The following is a 24,044-nucleotide window of genomic DNA, read 5'->3' as shown; positions in this document are numbered from 1 at the left end:
ATGTAACACCCTCACTATCAGAAGTCACGCTTCTGGCTGCGCCACTCTGATAGCAAGAAGTATTACGACTACTTTACATGCTAAATACTAAAATAGGAGCCTGTGACTCGACACTGTATCGCTGATTTCTTCGAAAACCGGAAATAAATACTTTATCTTAGCAAAAATACAAGCAAGCATAGATTCATATACAAAACTCCTTACATAATAACTCATAATATAATATACATATAAAACATACAACTCCTATCCCTCTTACAAATTTGTAATAACAAAGACGAGAGAAAAAAATAATCTAATTAATACAACAATATATAAACCAAACGCAGTATAACACTCCTTAATGCCTCTTCATCTGGTTCCTGAAAAGGTAAAGCTGTAGGGGGTAAAAACCTAACCACACGGTCTCACCACGGAGTTTCAAAGTTGTCATAAGAAGATATTTTATAAGAAAACTGTTTTCAAGCTCAGTGATTATCATTACCTTATGAATCTTTTAAAAACCAATAGGTAATTGTTCAAAACCTTTTCAAAGAAACAATGTTTAATCTTTCAGAAATCCGAAACATTTCCTTTCTTATAAGAAACTTTCAATCAGAAACCAACCACGCAATCAAACAACACAATCATTAATATAGCACCAAAGTTCAATCTCAAATGTAGCACGCCAGGACAAACACAGGCAAGGCAGACAAGGAAAGCACAAGTAGGCAGCAGTTACAGCAAATAGTCCAAGTAGCAGTTACGAACAGTTTAGCAATTAGGCAAACCAAAACAAGTTCAAATTCAAGCAAAGCATACAAATGCATATGATGCATGCCTGTCCTATGGCTGATGAGGCTCATCTATCGGTTATCCAGCCAACCCGACAAGTCTGAATTGTACTTAGACTGTCCCCCGACGTGCATCCCCAAGAGTCTATGCATAGCTTTTTCTCAAATAATCAATATTACTCAATGGGGGTAACATTCTCGGAAATTTATATAGTGTCCGGTCATACACTTACATCGTAGCGTCAACAGAGTATCGAGTTTTCAACCTAGTACACGTGGTGGCAAGCCACGGCACTTAATCCAAGGAACCTCGTATCTCAGATATTTCAAATTCATAAGCCACATAAATAATTCATTCATTATTCATCAATATATAAGCAATTCTCAATATCATCATCATTCGTCAATCCATATCCCATTTCCAAATTCATTCAAAAATCATATTTCAAATCAATCCTCATCATCCTTCTTTCCGTTTCGTTCACTAACAATTCTCAATCCAAAACATAACTTTATCTTTGATAAATGAAGTAGTCTTAAATCATATAATGCTCAAAATTAAACCTTTTAAAATAACTACTTCAAATGAAACTTCTAATTATATAAAATTTCGGCAGCATCTCCTCTAAAACTCAGATTCTGCCACCCTTTTCGGGTCCCATCCAAACATTTCTCAAACCTTTTCCAAATCTCAATCATTTTCCAAGATTCAGCTAGTTCCAATCAAATTATTTTCAAAGCGAATCAGTGCCCATAATAAATCTCTTTTTAAAATCAAACCAGCTCAAATACTAAATCATTTATAAAGTCATTTATAAAGTCACTAACTCAAAATTAAACCATTTCCAAAGCCATTTCCTTTACATCATCAAAAATAGCTTCAAAACCAAGAAAAACCATTTCTCATAATAATCAACTAAATAACCTTTCAAACTAATTTCTTTTCAGCAATCACAAACTACTCAAGCAATCAAGTAATCAATCATTCAGTCCAGCAAACAACCACATTTATAAGACAATTATAATCACAGGCATATGTTCTCTCACTTTAGTATCTATTTATCACAACTCTGTAATATAAATTAGATTTTAAAAAAAACCCCTACCTCGATTAACTGAGTTCGCACAAATTTATCGTGATAATTCCCTCTCCTTTTAATTCATGGCAACAGATTCGACTCACGCAATTAGAACGGCAATGGCAGCAACCGAAACAGCGGTAGCGGTAATGTTAATCTTCACCGCATTGGGCATGGTTGCAGCAAAATAAAAGATTCAGATTGGATAGGAATTAATAGCAATTTCAACCCTGGGGATTCAAGACAAAGTAAGGACTAGAATTAAAATCAGAACATGAAAACCATAGCAGTGATAAAACAGAACATGCAGATGGACCAAACCTAAGGGAAAGATCAGACCAGTACTAGGATAACAAAATCAGAACTAGTAGCAGTTTCAACAGTCCCGCGACAATACTAGCATCAATATTCAATCTAATTGTAGCAAAAAATAGAAAATAGAGTAAAAGTAGAGAATTAGAATGAGTTTAAGGAAGCGAAGGACCTAAAGCAAAATAGAGGCAGCAAAGATACCTCCATCAGTGACTAACGGCAGCGTAGAGTTTAGTGGTGGTCACGGCGGCATCCGACGGCGGCGCACCACAGAGAAACTTGCGGTGACAAGTAGACCTAAGCTTCAGTGGCGGTTAGGATTTTATTTGGGAATTTAGAGTTAGGATAAAATTCATATGAGTAATATAACAATTTTATAAAATTAAGAGTAATAGGATAATTGAAAACCTGTTTTAATCCAACACTAATATTTATTAAAAATACTATTTAATTATCAAAAATTGATTTAGTTAGCTTTAATAAAATAATCTCCGAAATTAAAATCTTTAATAAATAAATAAATTGAAGTTAGTTCACAATAATATTTTCCGAAAATTATGAGTCTTACACCCTACCCAACTTATAAAAATTTTCGTCCTAAAAAATTAGCGTATTACAGAAAGCGTTACATGGTTTAACACTTTGTGTAAAAAGCAAAGAACTTTAGCATTCATATTTATATAGTTTCAAATACTTTGATTACCACATAGCATTAAGATATAAGGGTAGGAGTGTAATTGCAAGACAGAAATTACAAGGCAAGCTTGATGCAAATGACGACATGGTTCAAACATGTAATGGTAAGGCAAGGTGGTGATAGGTCATAAAATAGGCTGGGGTCAAAACGACGTGCTTAACATTCACACACTGATCTCGCACCAACTCAGATATTCAACTATTCAACTTTCAACATAACTCATCTCTACCATTCTTAATCGTATTTCATCGATCAATTCACCCGAGGGTTCTCAACTTTGTTAAACACTTTGCAAACCTTACTACTGGTCATAAGTCCCACATCAACATAACTCTTTCTCGTAAAACAAGGTTTCACAACTCCCTGTGATGTCATACATCTACGAATTTTACCTTTTACGTTCATCAAACGTGTCCTAAAGGACTAATGTGTCATTTACTAAGTCTAACGGTCGCACAAGATACCAAAACTAATCTCGAGTATACTCAGAAGGATAATAGACCATAGAAAAGAAAGAACAGTGACAAGGACGGTGTTCGCGAGAATTTGAAAGAATTGTGAAAATCACAAGTAGACAAGGATGAACAAGTAATAAAGAATGCTGGAAAGAGAGTCAACTAATATCTTTAAGGGTAACTCTTGAATCGAAGGAATTTGATAAGACCAATAAGATAAAAAACAATGCAGCATTTTGAAACAAATTCAAGCTGAGTCAAGTAAATATGAGGTTTGTAGAAGAAGTATATGCAAACCAAAGACAAAGTTTATAGAACTCAATAGTATGGTTAAAAATATTTTTAAATGCATTATTCGTAAAGAATGGAAACTTAAAGGAAAATCATTTCATGTTCTAAAAGAGAAAATGGGTAACAAACATCCTTCAAAAGAGTAATAAAAATGTAAATGTGGCATTATTTCAATATAAATTCAAGTGGAAATAGATTACACAAACTTTGTAAATGGAAAGATTAATTTGGCTAAGAGCAAAATTGTATTTTCTCTTCTTTTTTAAGCATGTATGAAAACTATAATCTTGTTGGAAGAAAATCTGAGATAAAGTTTTACTCATAAAAGAAAAGATGATGCATTACAATCAAACAGGTTTAAATCACATAGAAATTTTCAGAGTATAAGGTAAAGGACTGTAAGCTAAATTGAAAGTGATTTTATTAAAACTTCAATAGATGTATCGCCCCAAAACAAGTTCAAATCACACCAAAGAGAGGCACTACTCAAGTAAAGCAATTCTAGTCAGGGACAACTTTGCATAAAAATAAATCGAAACTTGTTTAAAAAGGTTTAAATCAAAACTTCAATAATATACTTGAAGTCACAACTTTATAAGGATGTTCAATAATATTAAGATGTGCTAAAAAGGAAACTAACTCATTTTAAGAAAGAAACTTAAATTGAAGGATTTCAATTAGGATTCATAAAGCATGTCACTCATAGAAACGAAAAGCTTAAGAAGAAACTTAACAACTTAAAAAGTTGATTCAAAACTTAAATTTCTTCAAAAGAATTCAAAACCTTTTCAAAAATGGTTCAAAACAAAATTCTGAAAGTATACTTGAAATAACACCCTCGCAACTATCATTTAAGAAGATCACGATGTGCTTAAAACAAAATCAGCCCATGGAAGAAAGGATCTTTAAATTAAGGGAATCCAAACAAGAACTCACTGGGTATGGATTATCAAATGAGTTTCCAATTGGTCTAAAGGAATACAAAACGCGCCAGGAAGACAACTCAATCAATAGAAAATTCTCAAGAAAGAACTTTTGACTAAAGAAAGATAAATAAAAGGACAAATGGTGCATTAGATGGAAACAAATTAAAGTTGACTCGGATGAGAATGAGTTTTACAAGAAATGGAAAACTAAGACTAATGGTAACATTAAAAAAAAAATAAAAGAGTAGTTAAAAACAGAATTAAGTATGACATCCACAAAAATAAAAAGTTTAAGAAAGAAAGTGGTCCATTCATAAGAATAAAGACATGAGTCCAACATTTTTTTTGTAAGAACAACAATTGCATAAATAATATAGTATGCTAAACCAAATTCGAATAAAAATAAATTAGGTGAAGCTTACCAAACAAAACCAACTGGAAAGAGACAAAAATCTTTCTTTGAAAAATATCTAAATATATAGTCAAATAAGGATATTCGTCAAAACTATAATAAAATTGTTAGAAAATCAAATTGTATTTGAAGTATATATACATTTCCATAAATCAGTGAAGAAACAGGCGAGGTATTGGAAACAACTAGTTTTAAACTGTATAAGGAACTTTCAACATTTATATAAAGAAGTACATATCAAATTAAAAGCGGTTGTATATTTCAAATCAGAAACGGTTTTGTTAAGATTTAAAGAATGGCTGTAATTATTATCAAATAAGAGGAAAACTAAATTACAATTTATTTACAAAGGACTCAAAATATGAACTTAAAAAGGTGTCCGGCATCAAAACAGATTTAAATGTATATTAAAAAATACATGATTCAAAAAGAAGTGCCTAAATAAAGAAGGTAAATACACCGAGGGTTTTAAACAGGCATATGTAGTTAGGATCAAACAAAAGCGTACGTGAACAAGAGAGTAGGATTGAAAGATAATCTGTTCACTTTCCAAGAAAAGTATCGCAGACAAGAAACTTAGAGCATACCAAGCAGGAATAAGATATGTGATATTCGCAGAGTTCAAGACACCTAACCGAGTAACCTCAAGAATTAACTCCTAACGTTCCCAAAACTCGCAATTCGCATTACCTATGACTCGCATATTGTCTATGATAACCCATTGGTGCTTCCATATACATAATTCACTAGTGTTAAGCCGGCCAAACTTAATACCAGGAATTATGCAATGCAAGACTAATGGCATTAATCAATAGACCGTCATGTGCATAAAGCTCTAATTCTCATTATTCAAACAAGACCTACTACATGACATTCTCTCAGAGTATGCAATTGAAGCATAATCAGTCCATTCCCAAGGCTCTACAGGAAAGACTGCTCTGATACCATAATGTAACACCCTCACTATCAGAAGTCACGCTTCCGGCTACGCCACTCTGATAGCAAGAAGTATTACGACTACTTTACATACTAAATACTAAAATAGGAGCCTGTGACTCGACACTGTATCGCTGATTTCTTCGAAAACCGGAAATAAATACTTTATCTTAGCAAAAATACAAGCAGGCATAGATTCATATACAAAACTCCTTACATAATAACTCATAATATAATATACATATAAAACATACAACTCCTATCCCTCTTACAAATTTGTAATAACAAAGACGAGGGAAAAAAAATAATCTAATTAATACAACAATATATAAACCAAATGTAGTATAACACTCCTTAATGCCTCTTCATCTGGTTCCTGAAAAGGTAAAGCTGTAGGGGGTGAAAACCTAACCACACGGTCTCACCACGGAGTTTTAAAGTTGTCATAAGAAGATATTTTATAAGAAAACTGTTTTCAAGCTCAGTGATTATCATTGCCTTATGAATCTTGTAAAAACCAATAGGTAATTGTTCAAAACCTTTTCAAAGAAACAATGTTTAATCTTTCAGAAATCTGAAACCTTTCCTTTCTTATAAGAAAATTTCAATCAGAAACCAACCACGCAATCAAACAACACAATCATTAATATAGCACCAAAGTTCAATCTCAAATGTAGCACGCCAGGACAAACACAGGCAAGGCAGACAAGGAAAGCACAAGTAGGCAGCAGTTACAGCAAATAGTCCAAGTAGCAGTTACGAACAGTTTAGCAATTAGGCAAACCAAAACAAGTTCAAACTCAAGCAAAGCATACAAATGCATATGATGCATGCCTGTCCTATGGCTGATGAGGCTCATCTGTCGGTTATCCAGCCAACCCGACAAGTCTGAATTGTACTTAGACTATCCCCCGACGTGCATCCCCAAGAGTCTATGCATAGCTTTTTCTCAAATAATCAATATTACTCAATGGGGGTAACATTTTCGGGAATTTATATAGTGCCCGGTCACACACTTACATCGTAGGGTCAACAGAGTATCGAATTTTCAACCTAGTACACGTGGTGGCAAGCCACGACACTTAATCCAAGGAACCTCGTATCTCAGATATTTCAAATTCATAAGCCACATAAATAATTCATTCATTATTCATCAATATATAAGCAATTCTCAATATCATCATCATTCGTCAATCCATATCCATTTTCCAAATTCATTCAAAAATCATATTTCAAATCAATCCTCATCATCCTTTTTTTTCCGTTTCGTTCACTAACAATTCTCAATCCAAAACATAACTTTATCTTTGATAAATGAAGTAGTCTTAAATCATATAATGCTCAAAATTAAACCTTTTAAAATAACTACTTCAAATGAAACTTCTAATTATATAAAATTTCGGCAGCATCTCCTCTAAAACTCGGATTCTGCCACCCTTTTCGGGTCCCATCCAAACATTTCTCAAACCTTTTCCAAATCTCAATCATTTTCCAAGATTCAACTAGTTCTAATATCAAATTATTTTCAAAGCGAATCAGTGCCCATAATAAATCTCTTTTTAAAATCAAACCAGCTCAAATACTAAATCATTTATAAAGTCATTTATAAAGTCACTAACTCAAAATTAAACCATTTCCAAAGCCACTTCCTTTACATCATCAAAAATAGCTTCAAAACCAAGAAAAACCATTTCTCATAATAATCAACTAAATAACCTTTCAAACTAATTTCTTTTCAGCAATCACAAATTTCTCAAGCAATCAATCATTCAGTCCAGTAAATAACCACATTTATAAGACAATTATAATCACAGGCATATGTTCTCTCACTTTAGTATCTATTTATCACAACTCTGTAATATAAATTAGATTTTAAGAAAAATCTCTATCTCGATTAACTGAGTTCGCACAAATTTATCGTGATAATTCCCTCTCCTTTTAATTCATGGCAACAGATGCGACTCACGTAATTAGAACGGCAATGACAGCAACCGAAACAGCGGTAGCGGTAATGTCAATCTTCACCGCATTGGTCATGGTTGCAGCAAAATAAAAGATTCAGATTGGATAGGAATTAATAGCAATTTCAACCCTGGGGATTCAAGACAAAGTAAGGACTAGAATTAAAATCAGAACATGAAAACCATAGCAGTGATAAAACAGAACATGCAGATGGACCAAACCTAAGGGAAAGATCAGACCAGTACCAGGATAACAAAATCAGAACTAGTAGCAGCTTCAACAGTCCCGCGACAATACTAGCATCAATATTCAATCTAATTGTAGCAGAAAATAGAAAATAGAGTAAAAGTAGAGAATTAGAACGAGTTTAAGGAAGCGAAGGACCTAAAGCAAAATAGAGGCAGCAAAGATACTTCCATCAGTGACTAACGGCAGCGTAGAGTTCAGTGGTGGTCACGGCGGCATCCGACGGCGGCGCACCACAGAGAAACTTGCGGTGACAAGCAGACCTAAGCTTCAGCGGCGGTTTCTGGGTGGCAGCGGCGTTCTCCGGCGGCGAAGGCGCGGCCAGAAGCTTCGGAGGTGGCGGATCTGACGAGGATGGCACCGGCGACACGAGCGGCGACTGTGCGCGGCGGCTGGATGGGTTGCGGTCCTCCCTTCCTCGCGGATCTCTCCCTTCTGCCCATGGCTCTGCTTGACGGCGACGGATTCAGAGGCGGTGATGGCGGACACGAAGGCAGGGCTTCTCCTTCCTCACGTACGCTCTTTGCTCTCTGACGATAGCACGGTAACCCAACAGTGGTGACGGCGCGACGGCTCTTCTCCCTGCATCGGCGAGGACGGCGATTCGGGATGAGGGCGACGGCGACAGCAAGACGCAGGACAGCTTCTCTCTCTCCTTCCAGTCGCGGCCTCTCTCTCTCTTTCTCAATGACTCGACGGCGACGGCGGCTCCCAGCCCCGCCGGCGCCGTCCCCCTTCCTTTCCCCCTCATCCTCTCAGCTCTCCCTTCCTCTCGTGCCCCCCTTTCTTCTTTCTTTCCCTTTCTTTTGTTTCCCCTTTCTGCAGATTAGGTTAGGAAAAAAATTAAGATGAATGTGGTGGCTAGGGTTAGTTTAGGGGGTGAGGGTTAATTTGATTAAAATTAGGGTTTTATTTGGGAATTTAGAGTTAGGATAAAATTCATATGAGTAATATAACAATTTTATAAAATTAAGAGTAATAGGATAATTGAAAACCTGTTTTAATCCAACACTAATATTTATTAAAAATACTATTTAATTATCAATAATTGATTTAGTTAGCTTTAATAAAATAATCTCCGAAATTAAAATCTTTAATAAATAAATAAATTGAAGTTAGTTCACAATAATATTTTCCGAAAATTATGAGTCTTACAACGAACGCTGACAAAAGTACTCATAAACTAAGGAAATTAACGATGTACCCATGAAAGATGGGTTCCGTATGACAAAAGTATCCAAATCCTAATTTTTTTGTTGATTTTTTAATAAAATTCCTAAACTATCCTATCCTAACCCCATTCTACCGTCACTCCCTCTCTTCTCTTCTTCCTCTCTCCTCACTTATCCCTCAACACAGAAACTCTCCTCCTACCTCCTCATTGCCGTCCGCCACCCACCTACTCCATTACCGCCAATCTCTTCCCCTCTCACAGCTTCTCCCTCTCATTATTAAGGTGACTACAACACCTTCATCGCACACCTGTGACCCAACCTGAGGAGAATACTGCCGTGGCGCGCCTGTTGCAGTCGAGGAGAATGTCGTCGTGGCGCGTCTGACCCAGCCGAGGAGAACACTGTCATCGCACACCTGAGAAGAGAGAGGGGTTGTGGTACTCTTGCATGCAGAAAGCGGGTTCGGTAAAGAGAAATCAGAGAAAAAAGGGAGGCGACACTGTGGATGGAGGTTTTGCCATTGACGATGTTACAGTCGGCGAAGAAAAAGGTATTTCTTTTTTTTAAAACATTTTTATTTTATTTTTCTTCTTTTCAGAAATTGATTTAGTTACTACTAAAATGATACTGTTCTATTTTTTTTAAATCTGCTTCTATTTTTTTATGAAGGCTGAGATTGATTTATAGAAGATCCATTTGATGGCTACTTCTACTTCTGATTTTTGCTGAAATAAATTTCAAATTGGATGAATGGATTTGTTAATTTTTTATGGTTGATGACTTTTTTTATTTCTAGTTTTGCTAAAGTGAATTGAAATTGGATGAATGGATTTGAAAATTTTTATGTTTTGAGTATTTTTTTGTGTTTGATTAATTTGGTTTGGGTATGGATTATAAACTTATGAGTGAATCGGTTGAGGTCCGAGCCTCTACCACCACCACTACCATTGATTTCGGTCTGGTTTGTTGTAGGAGTAGTTTTGGATTCCATGGCAAGAGTTGGTGCAAATTGAGTTATGAAAGCTTGAAAAAGTGAGTTGAGGTTGAGTATAGGGTGGTTTAGGAATTTTATTAAAAAATCAACAAAAATTAAGATTTGGATACTTTTGTCATACGGAACCCATCTTTCATGGGTACAGCGTTAATTTCCTTAGTTTATGGGTACTTTTGTCAGCGTTTGTAAATTTCATGGGTACTTTTGATAGTTTTTTCAAAATTAAATGAGTAACTACAAATGGTTTATGGTTGCTTTGTGTGAATAATTGTTGGAATTGAGTTGAATCATGGCTGTAGTTGGTGATTGGTTTAATGATTTAATGTAGTAATTATTGACGATGTTGTGTATTTTGAAGTTATACTTGCTGCTACTACTTGTTGATGTTGATTTTGTGTATGGAATATTGCTATGGCTGCTGGAAAATGATTTGATGAATCAGAACTTGAGATATGTTGTTATAGATGAGATGTTGAAGAATGGACGCTGTGTGATGAGCGGATAATTTATACGCTTTTTGGCATTGTTTTTAGTATGTTTTTAGTATGTTTTAGTTAGTTTTTATTATGTTTTTATTAGTTTTTAAATAAAAATTATATTTATGGACTTTACTATGAGTTTGTGTGTTTTTCTGTGATTTTAGGTATTTTCTGGCTGAAATTGAGGGACCTGACCAAAAATCTGATTCAGAGGCTGAAAAAGGACTGCAGATGCTATTGGATTCTGACCTCCCTGCACTCAAAGTGGATTTTCTAGAGCTACAGAAGTCCAATTGGCGCGCTCTTAATTGCGTTGGAAATTAGACATCCTGGGCTTTCCAGCAATATATAATAGTCTATACTTTTCCTGAGATTTGATGGCCCAAACTGGCGTTCTAAGTCAGCATAGAAATTCTGGCGTCAAAACGCCAGAACTGGCATGAAAGTTGGAGTTAAATGCCCAAACTGGCACAAAAGCTGGCGTTTAACTCCAAGAAAAGTCTCTACACGTAGAAGCTTCAATGCTCAGCCCAAGCACACACCAAGTGGGCCCAGAAGTGGATTCTGCATCATTTACTCATTTCTGTAAACCCTAGGTTACCAGTTTTCTACAAATAGGACCTTTTGCTATTGTATTTTAGACACTTGATCATACTCTTTGACCTTGGTTCTTCTGGTTCCCTCTATGGGGCCGAAGTCAATGATCACCATTATCACTTTTGTATTTTCAACGGTGGAGTTTCTACACACCATAGATTAAGGTGTGGAGCTCTGTTGTTCCTCATGAATCAATGCAAAGTACTATTGTTCTTCTATTCAATTCACGCCTACTTCTTCTCCAAGATATACTCTTGTTCTTAATTCAGTTAAGTCAGAATGAAGGGGTGACCCGTGACAATCACCCAATCTTCGTTACTCGCTTAGCCAAGGTCGCGTGCCTGACAACCACAAAGCGATCTACATGATGTTCAACGTAGTCATTGGACGACAGCTGGAGTATAGTCTCTTGGGTTTCTAACCTAAGATTAGAACCTTCGTGGTATAGGCTAGAATTATTGGCGGCCATTCTTGAGATCTGGAAAGTCTAAACCTTGTCTGTGATATTCCGAGTAGGATCTGGGAAGGGATGGTTGTGACGAGCTTCAAACTCGCGAGTACTGGGCGTAGTGACAGACGCAAAAGGATCAATGGATCCTATTCTAGTATGATCGAGAACCGACAGATGATTAGCCGTGCGGTGACAGCGCATTTGGACCATTTTCATTGAGAGGACGGGAAGTAGCCATTGACAACGGTGATGCCCAACATATAGCTTGCCATGGAAGGGAGTATGAATGATTGGAAGAAGGCAATATAAAAGCAGAGGTTCAGAAGGAACAAAGCATCTTCATACGCTTATCTGAAATTCCCACCAATGAATTACATAAGTATCTCTATCTTATTTTATGTTTTATTCATATTTTAATTATCAATTATCCATAACCATTTGAATCTGCCTGACTGAGATTTACAAGATGACCATAGCTTGCTTCAAGCCGACAATCTCCGTGGGATCGACCCTTACTCACGTAAGGTTTATTACTTGGACGACCCAGTGCACTTGCTGGTTAGTTGTGCGGAGTTGTGATAAAGAGTTGAGATTACAATTGTGCGTACCAAGTTTTTTGCGCCATTGATGATCACAATTTCGTGCACCACTGTGACAATATGGTTATGTTGCACCTATGATATGAAATTGTGATATATTGAATTAAGAGTTCTTAGGCAACTTTGGTTAGTCAAAAAAAATGTTAGAATTGTGGTTTTATATGAATCCTAGGCTTGAATATAGGATTTGGTATGTGAGGTTGTTGGAAATACTTTGTGCAGAATTTCTGCAGAAATCTGCATAATTGGCATCAGAACGAATGACTTTTTGGGAGTAGTCCAGACCTAATTTTTAAATGAAATTATTTTTCTGTAAAACTTTAGTGTGGCTTGAATATTTCATAAAAATTTCAGGGAATTTGGCCAAGTGGTTTGGAAGATATGATTTTTTGAAGTTTAGTGGTTGCTGCAAATTTTTCTGGTTTTCTGGTTCTGTAGTACCAATTTCCAGACGCTATAACTTTTAATTTAAATAGAATTTTGAGTTGATTTCAAAAGGATTTTAAAGATCTATCAGTCTATTTTAAGTGAGTATAAGTTTCATATTCATATCTATTTTGTAGACTTATATAAGTCACTTGGAAGGTCGGTTGTTTGCTGGAAACTCTGAACTGGTTTATGAAAACAGGGCTCCACTTCCAATTGATAATTAATTAATCAAATGAAGTGATATGAACCAAAAACTTGTGGATTCTGAAACTTAGGGATGTTGACTGTAATCTCACCAAAATTTAGAAGCAACGGATTAGAATTGAAATTATTATGGAATTTATAAAAAACATGGCTGCTGTCTGTTTTCTGAATTTTTGTAAATACAACAGCAGAATTTTAAAGCTTGTATAAAATTCAATTCTAATCCAAATTTAGTAAAACCTAACTTAAATTAAAGATTAAGATCTCTAGAGTTACCTTACCAACTTGGTTTTAGATTAGACAAACTTAGGAAAGGAAAAAGAATGTAAGTTGCCCCTAAGAAAGGTTAAAGTTAAAGATAATGATATTGAGAGATATAGTAAAGAAAGAAAAATGAGGAACAAGGAATGAAATAAAAGTTGAGAATTATATTGAATGGGCCTTTGTGCCAAGAGCTAATGCGGAAGTGCCCGCCTAACTAATAGCCTAAGATTGTTAATGCGGGAATGCCCGCCTAACTGATAGCATATTATATGTTTAATTGAGTTTTTGTGCCAAACTGCTAATGCGAAAGGGCCCGCCTAACTGATAGTTTGAGATTGCTAATGCGGGAATGTTCGCCTAATTGATAACACTGTTCCTTACTGTGATACACGTTGAAATGTTATTATGAGGCCTAATAGACACGGGTAACCGTGATGCTAAGGTGTCTAATTGGCATAGTAAAGGGACAATATTCGGGGTTCACTCCGAGTAACGTCGGATTGCGGATAGACAACTGACGCATGAGCTCATGGCCTGCTTAGGATAGACATGCATCATATTGATTGTGCATTTGCATTTGGTCTTGTTTTGCTTGTTATATTTTTTCTGATTGTGCTGCTTGACTTGTTTGTGTTATTGCAATTTGTTTGTGTGTTGATCTGTTTCTTGTGCTATTAGTTGGTATATTGAGGTGACTGAGAATTGGAATTTGTTTTTAGTTTGAAAAGTTAAAGAAAGTAATTAAGTATATGAAGTAAGAGTAAGAAGTATTTTCAAAGGTTTTAAAAAGAAGAAAATAGTTTTATTAAGTAAAATTAATTATTTGCATGTTAATCATTATTTTTACGGCATTTCCATTCTCTACTGAGAACTAGTAGTTTGTTCTCACCCCAAAATCTTCCACCCTTTCAGTGACACAGGTTCAGAGACTCAATTTGAAGCCGCGGGCGATTAGGAGTTTTATTTAAGTTTATGTGTTGAGTTGATTTTATAGAATTCCCTAGCCCTTGTTATTTAAGATTTTATTTTATACAGAGGAATAAGAGTTGTAACTGAGTTTCTTTTGTATTCTTTTGTATGATATTTATTATTATTAATAACTATGTGACTAGTATTTCTTGGAGATCTTTGATATATGATTTTAATTAATAGAAACAAAAATTTTTGGCTTTTTCCTAAAAATTAAAATGCGAAATCGAACTAAAGACTCAATATTAAATAATAAATAAGGAAAACAGGTCAGTAACACCTTACTTTTGGTACGATCATGACGTGCTAAAAGTTCGGGTGTTACATCAAGCATTAACATGACAATAAAATTGAATCAAATAACATATATTAAAACTAATTAAATTAAATAATTAATACAATAAATTAATTANNNNCCACTTTTAATGTTTGTCTAATTATATATATTTATTGTCTATTAAGGATATCAGTATTATAAAATTTGACATATAAATATATTTGATTTGGTCTTATTTTCGTGTATTGCACGAGTATAAAAACTTGGATTTTGATCAATATATTATTTAATTTAGATTTGATTAGATTATTGGATGGCCGTTTATGATTTTTATCTTATATCATTGAAGGCGGGCCAAAGATCCAGGGAGATGCTAATGATGATATTAAAACATGTAACCTAAATATAAATAGAATGAGAAAGTAATAGAAATACACAAAATCAAACTGAAACAGCAGCTAGCTATGCCGACTGACCATAATGATGCGGCCAGAGGGACGGAATTGGTCAGTTGCCCTACGGCAAGAACGCTGCAGCTGGCAGAGCTAATTTGAACCATTTTTCAATAATAAAATGACATAACTACCTTTGAAAAAAAAAAAAAAAAGATAAGAGCTATTAACTTTGTGTTTCGGACAACTAAGCCACCAAATTTTTTCGAAGAAGTTAGCACTTTGTAGGATACTAGAGAGCGCCTTCGAAAAATCGTTTGCGGACTCCACACAATTTGCCTCACATGCGTATCCACTTTGTCGCTCACCATTGATGAGCTAAAGCTAATGTTCACGTGTACGGTCAAATACTACAGTGAGTGAATATTATTTTTACAAAAATTAAAAGATTGACATTACAAAGAATGTTGAATACAATCGAATTTATAATTAAAAAATCAATAAAATTCAACTGTAATTTAAATACTGTTGAATTTATCATAAAAAAAAATCAGATGGTATAAACCTCACTGATAAATGTATATCGTTGAATGAAGTCGTTAGATATTGCGACGAAGTATTAGCTCAAAAAATCAATTAGTTACCAGCAGATTATTGTGATGGTATTGTTGGCGCAAAAAAATGTTGTTTCGCGGTCGGATTATTCTTACATTAATCTCAATTTTTTATTTTTTTAATTTGAATAGTCAATTTTAATTTTAAATTTAATTTTTTTCACACAATTAGTGGTCCATTCTTAAATAATGAAAAACTGTTATTTAATTAAAATAAATAATACACTGTTCAAATATATTAAAAGTCAACTACATCAAATATATATAATGAAACAATGAAATGGAAAATAAATAACTACAGATCTAAGTAGTCATCGTCATCATCGGCTCCGTGATCCTGAGTTGACGGCGCAAAAAGCAGTGATGTCTGTATGCCATCTGTAGGACCGTTGCCACCAGCAGCAGTGTTGCCACCAGCAGCAGTGCCGCCACCAACAAGGTCGATGCCAGCGGCGCGTATTGAAATCAACCTAAATCCACTAAACAGAAATTATGATCATTGGAACTTAAAACAATAACCAAATCAACCTAAATCCACTAAACAGAAATCATAATTATTGAAACTTTAACAATAACTAAATCAACCTAAATCCACCAAACAGGAATCATATTTATTGAAACTTAAAACAATAACCAAATCAACATAAATCCACTAAACAGGAATCATGATCATTAAAGCTTAAAACAATAACCAGACAACCATAAACAGAAAATACATGAGACTAAACATGATACTTATCCCGTGTCGCCATCAGGCCAAATGCGCAACCGTACGATAGGAGGTGGTGGAGGAGCATCAGCTGCTGCCTCACTTCCGTGTAGTTGGACTCTGGGGCTGTGGCATCCGTCCCTGAAGGTGGCATCACCGGGGATGCGAACTACTGACCGGTAGGAGACAGTATCGTCACCGTAAATGGAGGCACGTAGTTCGGGTTATAGACCATGATAAATGGCTGGTCCACTAAACCACAACTTGTGACGTCACCGGTGTGGTCAGAGTAGAGGGAGAGGATCCATAACTCTATAAGTCCCGGTGGTACCGATAGAAATCCTCTCTCTACCCCGACCACGACTACGACCACGACTAGCAGCCTGGTCTGAAATACTTCTGCCTGTCGATATGTCTACTAATATCAAATTATCAAACAATTAGCACCATATTTTTTAGCAAAATCTAATTATTGAATCTAACCTAACTTAATGAACCTAAATTCATTAATTTTAAAAAATTAAACTGAATTGACTTTTAAACTAATTAAAAATTAAAATTAAAATCGTAATGATACTTAAACTAAATTAATCTAAGATTAAACAAATCAAATTTTATAAGGTAAAGTCTATCAAATTTGCAATATTAGGTAAGAAACTTCAAATTCAATTTATTATTTAATTTAGAGTTGATTAGATTATTGGATCGGTCGTTTATGATTTTTATCTTATATTATTGAAGGCGGGCCAAAGGTCCATGGAGATGCTAATGATGATATTGAAACATGTAACCTAAATATAAATAGAATGAGAAAGTAATAGAAATACACAAAATCAAACTGAAACAGCAGCTAGCTATGCCGACTGATCATAATGATGCGGCCAGCGGGACGGAACTGGTCAGTTGCCCCACGGCAAGAACGCGGCAGCTGGCAGAGCTTTCGGAAGATATGATAATGGAAATCTTGCTGAGGCTTCCGGCAAGGACGCTTGTTTCCTTAAGGAGTGTGTGTAAGTCATGGAGAAACCTAATTTCCTCCCCTGATTTCACCCGCAACCACCTTCGTAGTTCGTGCTTACGCGACCCAAGCCTGACTCCGCTACGAATTGTTTGTTACAACAGTTGGCCCTTCAGCTCCACTGGTGTTAGATACGACGGTATTGGAGTTGTCTCCTTACAGTCAATAATGGACAATCCTTCTGAAGCTACTAAAGTCGATTATTTCAGGGGACAACACAACTACAGAATCGTTGGTTCCTGCCATGGATTGTTATGCTTTTTTGATGATCATGACAACCAGAATACGCATGGCATCTTGTGGAACCCCTGTACCGGATTCACTTTCCAATCACCGCAACTCAGCGGTGGAACCTTCCCTTCTGGCTTTGGTTATGATCATCTCAGTGACAGCTACAAGCTTTTTGGAATTATAAGGAAGAAAGGGCCATCTGGTGTTGAATATAGTACTAGAATTTATACATTTGGATCAACTTCGTCGTGGAGAAGAATTGATGATAGCCCATTTGGCCTACTTGGTATCCGAACTAGTAGCCACTTTTGTATGGCAGAGAATGGGGTATTTTTCGGTAGTAGCAGAGCATGCACTATTAATTGGATTGTTAATCATCATGTGGTTCTTTATTTTGACTTGGGTAAAGAGACTTATGCTCATTTTACCCTGCCTGATACGGATTCAAGTGATTATCTCTTGATACTATGCAAAAAGTTATGTGTTTTGAGAAACTGCCTTTCTGTTTGTTATGGGTATTTAAGAACACAACACGCGATTGTGTGGCAGATGAAAGAATACGGAGATGCTCAATCTTGGACTAAATTGGCAATGATTTCCTTCCGCGGCCTTGTTTCTCCCTTGCAACCTTTTTATCTGTCGGAAACTGATGTGCTTTTGGCCGTTTTTTCATCTTTCAAAATAGTTTTGTGTAACTTGAATGCTGGCAGCCTAGATTTTCCTGTGATTGATGAGGAAAAGAATCATTATCTTTCTCAAAGTGTAGGTCCTTGGATGGCTTATATCTACCGTGAAAGCTTAGTTTCACCAAATGGTCTTCAAAGCAACTCATCCAAAATGCTGCTGCGCTTCTTCAAACCCAAGCCTACTGTCTCTTGATGAAGCCTTTCTCGAATTACCACGACTTTGTTATTGATGTTATCAAAATTATTTATCTGAGTCCTGTGTTTATGTTTCAAATAGAATTTACTGCTTTATGATAATTGTTTGATCTTCCCATTCTAGTCAAACAATTCTTTTAATATTCTTGGTATTATTATTCTTCCTTGCAAATCATTGGTCATAATAATTTTACATCAATACTACTGTTTCGTGGAGAAGAAGGGCATGGGCAGGGATGGATATGTAGAAATGACCATAATTTACTTGCTTCATTTTGTAAATTAAGTTAAAAAAGAATAGTTCCTTAAATATCGATTAGGCATACGTATCTTACCATACGTTAAAATTAGTATAAAGTGCACCTTGGTGATTTTCCATAACAAATTCAAAGTATCTTCACTGTACTACTTGTGGTGATCGTTAAAGTAATTTATTTAATGTAAAAAATATTTGTTGCTAAAACCATAATAGCAAAGCAGTAGAATGATATCTGGTCCAGCTTGCTCTCTCAACTGATACCATCCTAGAAGTATATCCGAAATCAGTAATAGAGGTGTTCATGTGTCGGGTGAATCGGGTTTATCCTGATCTAAACCTGGCCTTAAATATATATTGAGTCTATTTTTTTAGACTTTAACCCGATTCTAGATCCGATGAAACCTAACCATATTCGGCCACAACTATATCGGATCCAAACTGGGTCTTTAAAACTTTAACAATAATTTATAAAAAAATATTTATGATGCACTTATATATAAAGAAATTTGTTATCGAAAAGTTGATATCCATATTTGAACTTGAATTTGTCCATAAATTTTAATTTGATGCTTCTTTGATCTATTTTCTAATTCAACAAGTGTGATTAAAAATAAAACAATAAGCTTATAATTCATATAACATAATATTAAAATTAATTTAGAGTACACATGAGTCGGGTGAAGACGAGTTTGCCTTGACCCGGACCGACCTGACCCGAAATAATGACCATGTCTATTTTTGAGACCCTTACCCGGCTTTAAACTCATTGAAATCACACTAAATTAATCCCAAAAATATTCGAGGGCGGATCGGGGCATGTGCACCCTTAGTGAGAACACAGAAGATTGAAATTTTTAAAGATGGAGACTAAAATTTTAATAACATTTTATATTTAAAATACTCTCATTTTAATTAATTAATTTCAACTTTATTTTTTATGCAAATTAAATTAGAACTTCATTCTTATTTCAGTCTTTATCTTCTACTTTACATCAAATATAATATTAAGACTTATTTCAATCTTTGTCTCTCAAACTCTCTCTCACTTCCAAATGCTACCTTAATAATTTTAAGTTAAATTTCAATTTAATTCTTGAAATGTGACTAGATATTCAATTTAATTCCTACAATTTTATTAGTCCAATTAGAAGTCTCAAATTAACAATAGTAAATCTCAGTTGTTCCTACAATGATATTCGTTACTGGAACGCGGAGATGAAATTTAAATATTCAATCTGGCCTTGTGATTGAAATAAAATACTAAACAAAATCTCAAATGTCCTAAATTAATAATTTATCATTATCTTCGCAAGAATAATTGGGAGCAAGAGTCAAAATTTTGGGAGCTCTATTAGGTCATATATTTTGAGTCTCGAATTTCATTTCTGTGTCAGGAGAATATGCTAGATAAGCTCTAATGACGGAATTTATCCTAGGAACAACCGAAATCTATTGTTGCTATAATTTGAAATTTTAAGTGGAACCAATGAAATTGTAGAGATTTAAATTAAGTATCTAATTAAATTTTATGAGCCAAATTGAGATTTAACTCAATAATTTAATTTTAAAAAATCAAACAATAAGTTTATAATTAATATAACATAATATTAAAATTAATTTAAAACATATATATTTTTTTAGTTCTTTTAGGGTGCACATGGGTCGGGTGAAACCGGGTTCGCATTGACCCGGACCCAACCCGAAATAATGATCGAGTTTATTTTTGAGACCCTTACCTGACCCTAGACTCGATGAAATAACGCCAAATTAGCCCCTAACATGTTTAGGACCGGGGCAGATCTTCGAGTCGGGTCGGGACATGTGCACCCCTTATCAGTCCTGCTAAGAGGTCAGCACATTTTGTGATTTGTAGCCATCAATTAACCATTATTAATATTTTTAATGGTGTGAGATTACACACTCTTTTCTTACTAGCTAAAATGTTGCTAAATTTTCTCTATCTCAAATCTTTCCGGGACCAAATCACTGCACCATTAAAATTTTATTAATTGAAATACTACTATTATCATATTAATTTCGGCTACCGATATGAATATGCTATTGTATCTGTATAGTGTTTCTACAATATTGATTCAATCAATTTATAAGGAAACTTATGAAATACAATTTAAGAAGTTAAACCGATTTGTCATCTGTCCTGTCTTATTCAATTTACCTAATGACATTCAGCTCAATATTCAGGTGATAAGATCTTCTGGGACTTGGCTTTGGTTGGTTCTCCTAACTCTTGGGTCAAGTTGGTAAAAATCATTGGTACATAGTTGGTAATGTTACGCTCATGCATTCAAGATTCTTAGGCTATAGAATAAAAATACCACATTATGTTAAATTGTTTATCATTGATTGTATTCAAGATTGTTGTTTGGAATAAAAGAAAGAAATAGAGTGATGTATTATGTCTTCATCCTTTCAAACTTAGTCTATTATTTTCCATTCATGTCTGGCCAACATTCATTAAGTCGCATATTAGTTGTCTTTAGTTTCTATACTTGTTTGATATTTTTTGAAAAAATAAAAATAAATCTGTTTATATATTTGGTTTGAGACAGGAACGCTGAATTAAAAAAAATTGAAGGAATATTTGTTGTTGATGTAGTTAGCATTTTTTATCTTTTCAATTTCTTCCTGAATATAAATGTATAATATAGTGATTACCCCTACCTCCATTCTTTTTAAACTCAGTATAACTAATGTATACAAAATTTATGGCAAGGCTGTTTAGCGAAAGGTAAGGTCTTTGTGTCAAAAATACTTAATGACTTTCATTCCTGGGAAACAATGGCATATAAGAAATGGAATCTTCAAGTTGCAAAATTTTCATGAGGTTTTGAAACATTGTACAGAGGCTATTGACTGTAATCCTAAAAATACCAAGGTAACAATACTCATTAATTAGAGGTGAAGGCCGATCATGATCTGTTCAAATACTACATTTTAAGTTGTAGGTACTTAAGTTATAATTAGATTCTGAGTTGCTGTATAAAAATAATAATAAAAGAAGACAATATTACACTTGATTTAATTAAAGCTTGGACTATAAACATATGAAAGTTTAAGAATAAAAAGATGTTTTCAATGTTCTGTTTTATAGTTAGATTCATCCTTTGTTTTTAAATTTATCTTTTAACTCTAGTTTCCTAATTATGGTATTCCCATGTATGTAGGGTGAGGTGGTAATTCGTATTAAATTGTATTAAAATTGAGAATACGTTTAAATTTCTCACAGTTATAAATACTCTAGAGATTTAATCCTAAAATATTTCTAAGGTTACTTAGTTTAGATTTTATACTTTTGTCTCTCAATTGCTCTTGTGATATGTGTGGAGCATGGGAAGCAACATGTTGTTTTGATTTTCCATTTTCTTCCCTCAAATTATTTTTCTTCATTTACATTTATGTATGGCAACGATTTTTTATTTCTATAAAGTTTCATTTGGTTTTTGGGGATTGTGGCGCTTATTTTTTGCATTTAGTACGTTGTATGGTCCTTGTGTAGAGTCCAAACTTGGCGAAAGCCACTGCCTCTGGAGGTGTGGCCTAATTTATTCATTGATTGATCAATGATTAAGAGAGTGCAATTGTTCTGACTTAGATTATTTATGTATTTTTTTTTTTTTTTCTTCTCAGATTATTGTTTTGTTGAGAAGCTGAAGAGCCAAGAGAATTATTCTTACATGGTGATTATTTATGTTATTTCTTTTTGCGGTTTTTATGAAAAATAGGTTTACTTTTATGTTTCTCCTTCGTCCAATTTATTTACTTATTTTCCTTATGTCTTTTTAGACCTGGTCTAAATTATTAGAGTTAATTAGGGGGATTAAAAAACATGTCTCAATTTTTGTTAGTTGGTGTGTGTAAAACTCTTTTCATAAATATATTTAAGAAAAATGGACTGTCACCATTGCAAACTATTTTCATTATCTTTCCAATATTTTTTTATTTAGGTTTTGTATTTTGTTATTTTATTTTAAGTTTGTTGTGTTTTGGAGTACTTAGTTGCCAATCTTTAAACACATGCATTTTATGTCTTTCTATTTTCCTCCAAAGATTATTGAAAAAATGTTACTGATTGTGAGCTTCAAAAGAAAATGAATGAAGAAGAACGCTCTCGATCTAGTTGTCATACGCATCTAAGCATTGCTATGTGTGTGATGAACATTGCAACAAAAGAAGAGTGGCAGGAATTGATTCATGTTCGTCCTCTTATTTAATCTTACAAGACATTTTCAATTCAGTAACAATATTAATAACCTATGATTTAGTATCAATTTTCTGATTTTAATCCCAATAATATTTAACCATTTAATAGTAAGTGAATTTCTTTACTTTCTAAAAAATAATAAAGTCTTTTTAGTACTATTTAAATTAAAATTGAATGTATGTAGACCACGTAAAGAGGGTTTTGTCATTCATTTTTACAAGAGCTTAAGGTAATTAATAATAATAAATAGCAACACTACAATTATTTTTATAATAATGATATTTATACATTAAAATTAATAATTAAAATCAGTTACTATGTATTTATATATATATATATATATTGTTTAACTTATTTTTAATGTGTATTTTATATTTAAATATAAAATTATATATATTTTATATTAGTGATTAATTTTAGTAGCTGATTTTAGTATATACATAGTAATTAATCTTGCTTTATTATTTGTGTTATTTTGTGCATGCAACGATTTGAGTAATAATAAAAGTGTATTTGACTGTTTATCAACACAACAAACAATATGTATGTTTAAGTATTTGTTTGGGAGCCATTAAATCGATAAAAAAAAAGATATTTTTTGTTGAAAAAAGATTTTTTTTATTTTTAATGTGTTTGATAAATTTCTAATAACAAAAGTAAAAACACTAGAAAAAATATCTTTTTTGTCTATCAATTATGTGCTTGTTTGGGTGCTATTAAGTTGACAAAAAAGTTCTTTTTCAATGAAAAATATTTTTTTATTTTTCATCGTGTTTGATAAATTTCTAGTAGTAGAAATAAAAATATTTTTTTTTAGAAGCTACAATTTACATCTTTTTTTCTTAAAAAAATATTTTTTACATAATAAAAAAAACTGAGTTAATAGTCAAATTAGTTCCTGAAAGATAATGTATCTTTTTAATTCATCACTGAAATTTTTTTTAATCAAATTGGTCTTTCAAAAATTACGAATTTGTCCTTCAGTTACTCCCCTTACAATTTTCGTCAGCGATTGATGATATAAAATATTAACTGATAGCATATATGACACATAACAAGTTTAATTGAACGTTGACTAAATATGTTTACGAAATTCTATCAATTTAGTGACTAGATCATATTGAGAATATGATTTTTATAATTGAAAAAAATTACTAAATTAATAAATTTTCATAAATATATTTGGTCAAT

At 33.7% G+C, this 24,044-nt stretch overlaps 2 long non-coding RNA genes across 2 annotated transcripts; both read right to left on the bottom strand.

The window, feature by feature from the left end:
• Window positions 849-22,489, bottom strand: LOC110266112. Its single transcript, XR_002353081.1, has 3 exons — window positions 22,479-22,489; window positions 15,485-15,488; window positions 849-1,039 (listed from the first exon to the last, which is right to left on the bottom strand). It is a non-coding gene; the product is annotated as an uncharacterized LOC110266112 (long non-coding RNA).
• LOC110266113 lies at window positions 1,677-2,396 on the bottom strand. Its single transcript, XR_002353082.1, has 2 exons — window positions 2,337-2,396; window positions 1,677-2,082 (listed from the first exon to the last, which is right to left on the bottom strand). It is a non-coding gene; the product is annotated as an uncharacterized LOC110266113 (long non-coding RNA).

The sequence above is a fragment of the Arachis ipaensis genome, chromosome B08, assembly GCF_000816755.2.
Source record: "Arachis ipaensis cultivar K30076 chromosome B08, Araip1.1, whole genome shotgun sequence".
In the NCBI taxonomy this organism is placed as follows: domain Eukaryota; kingdom Viridiplantae; phylum Streptophyta; class Magnoliopsida; order Fabales; family Fabaceae; genus Arachis; species Arachis ipaensis.
Note: the sequence above shows the minus strand (reverse complement) of the source record. Positions and strands in the feature narration are given on the sequence as shown.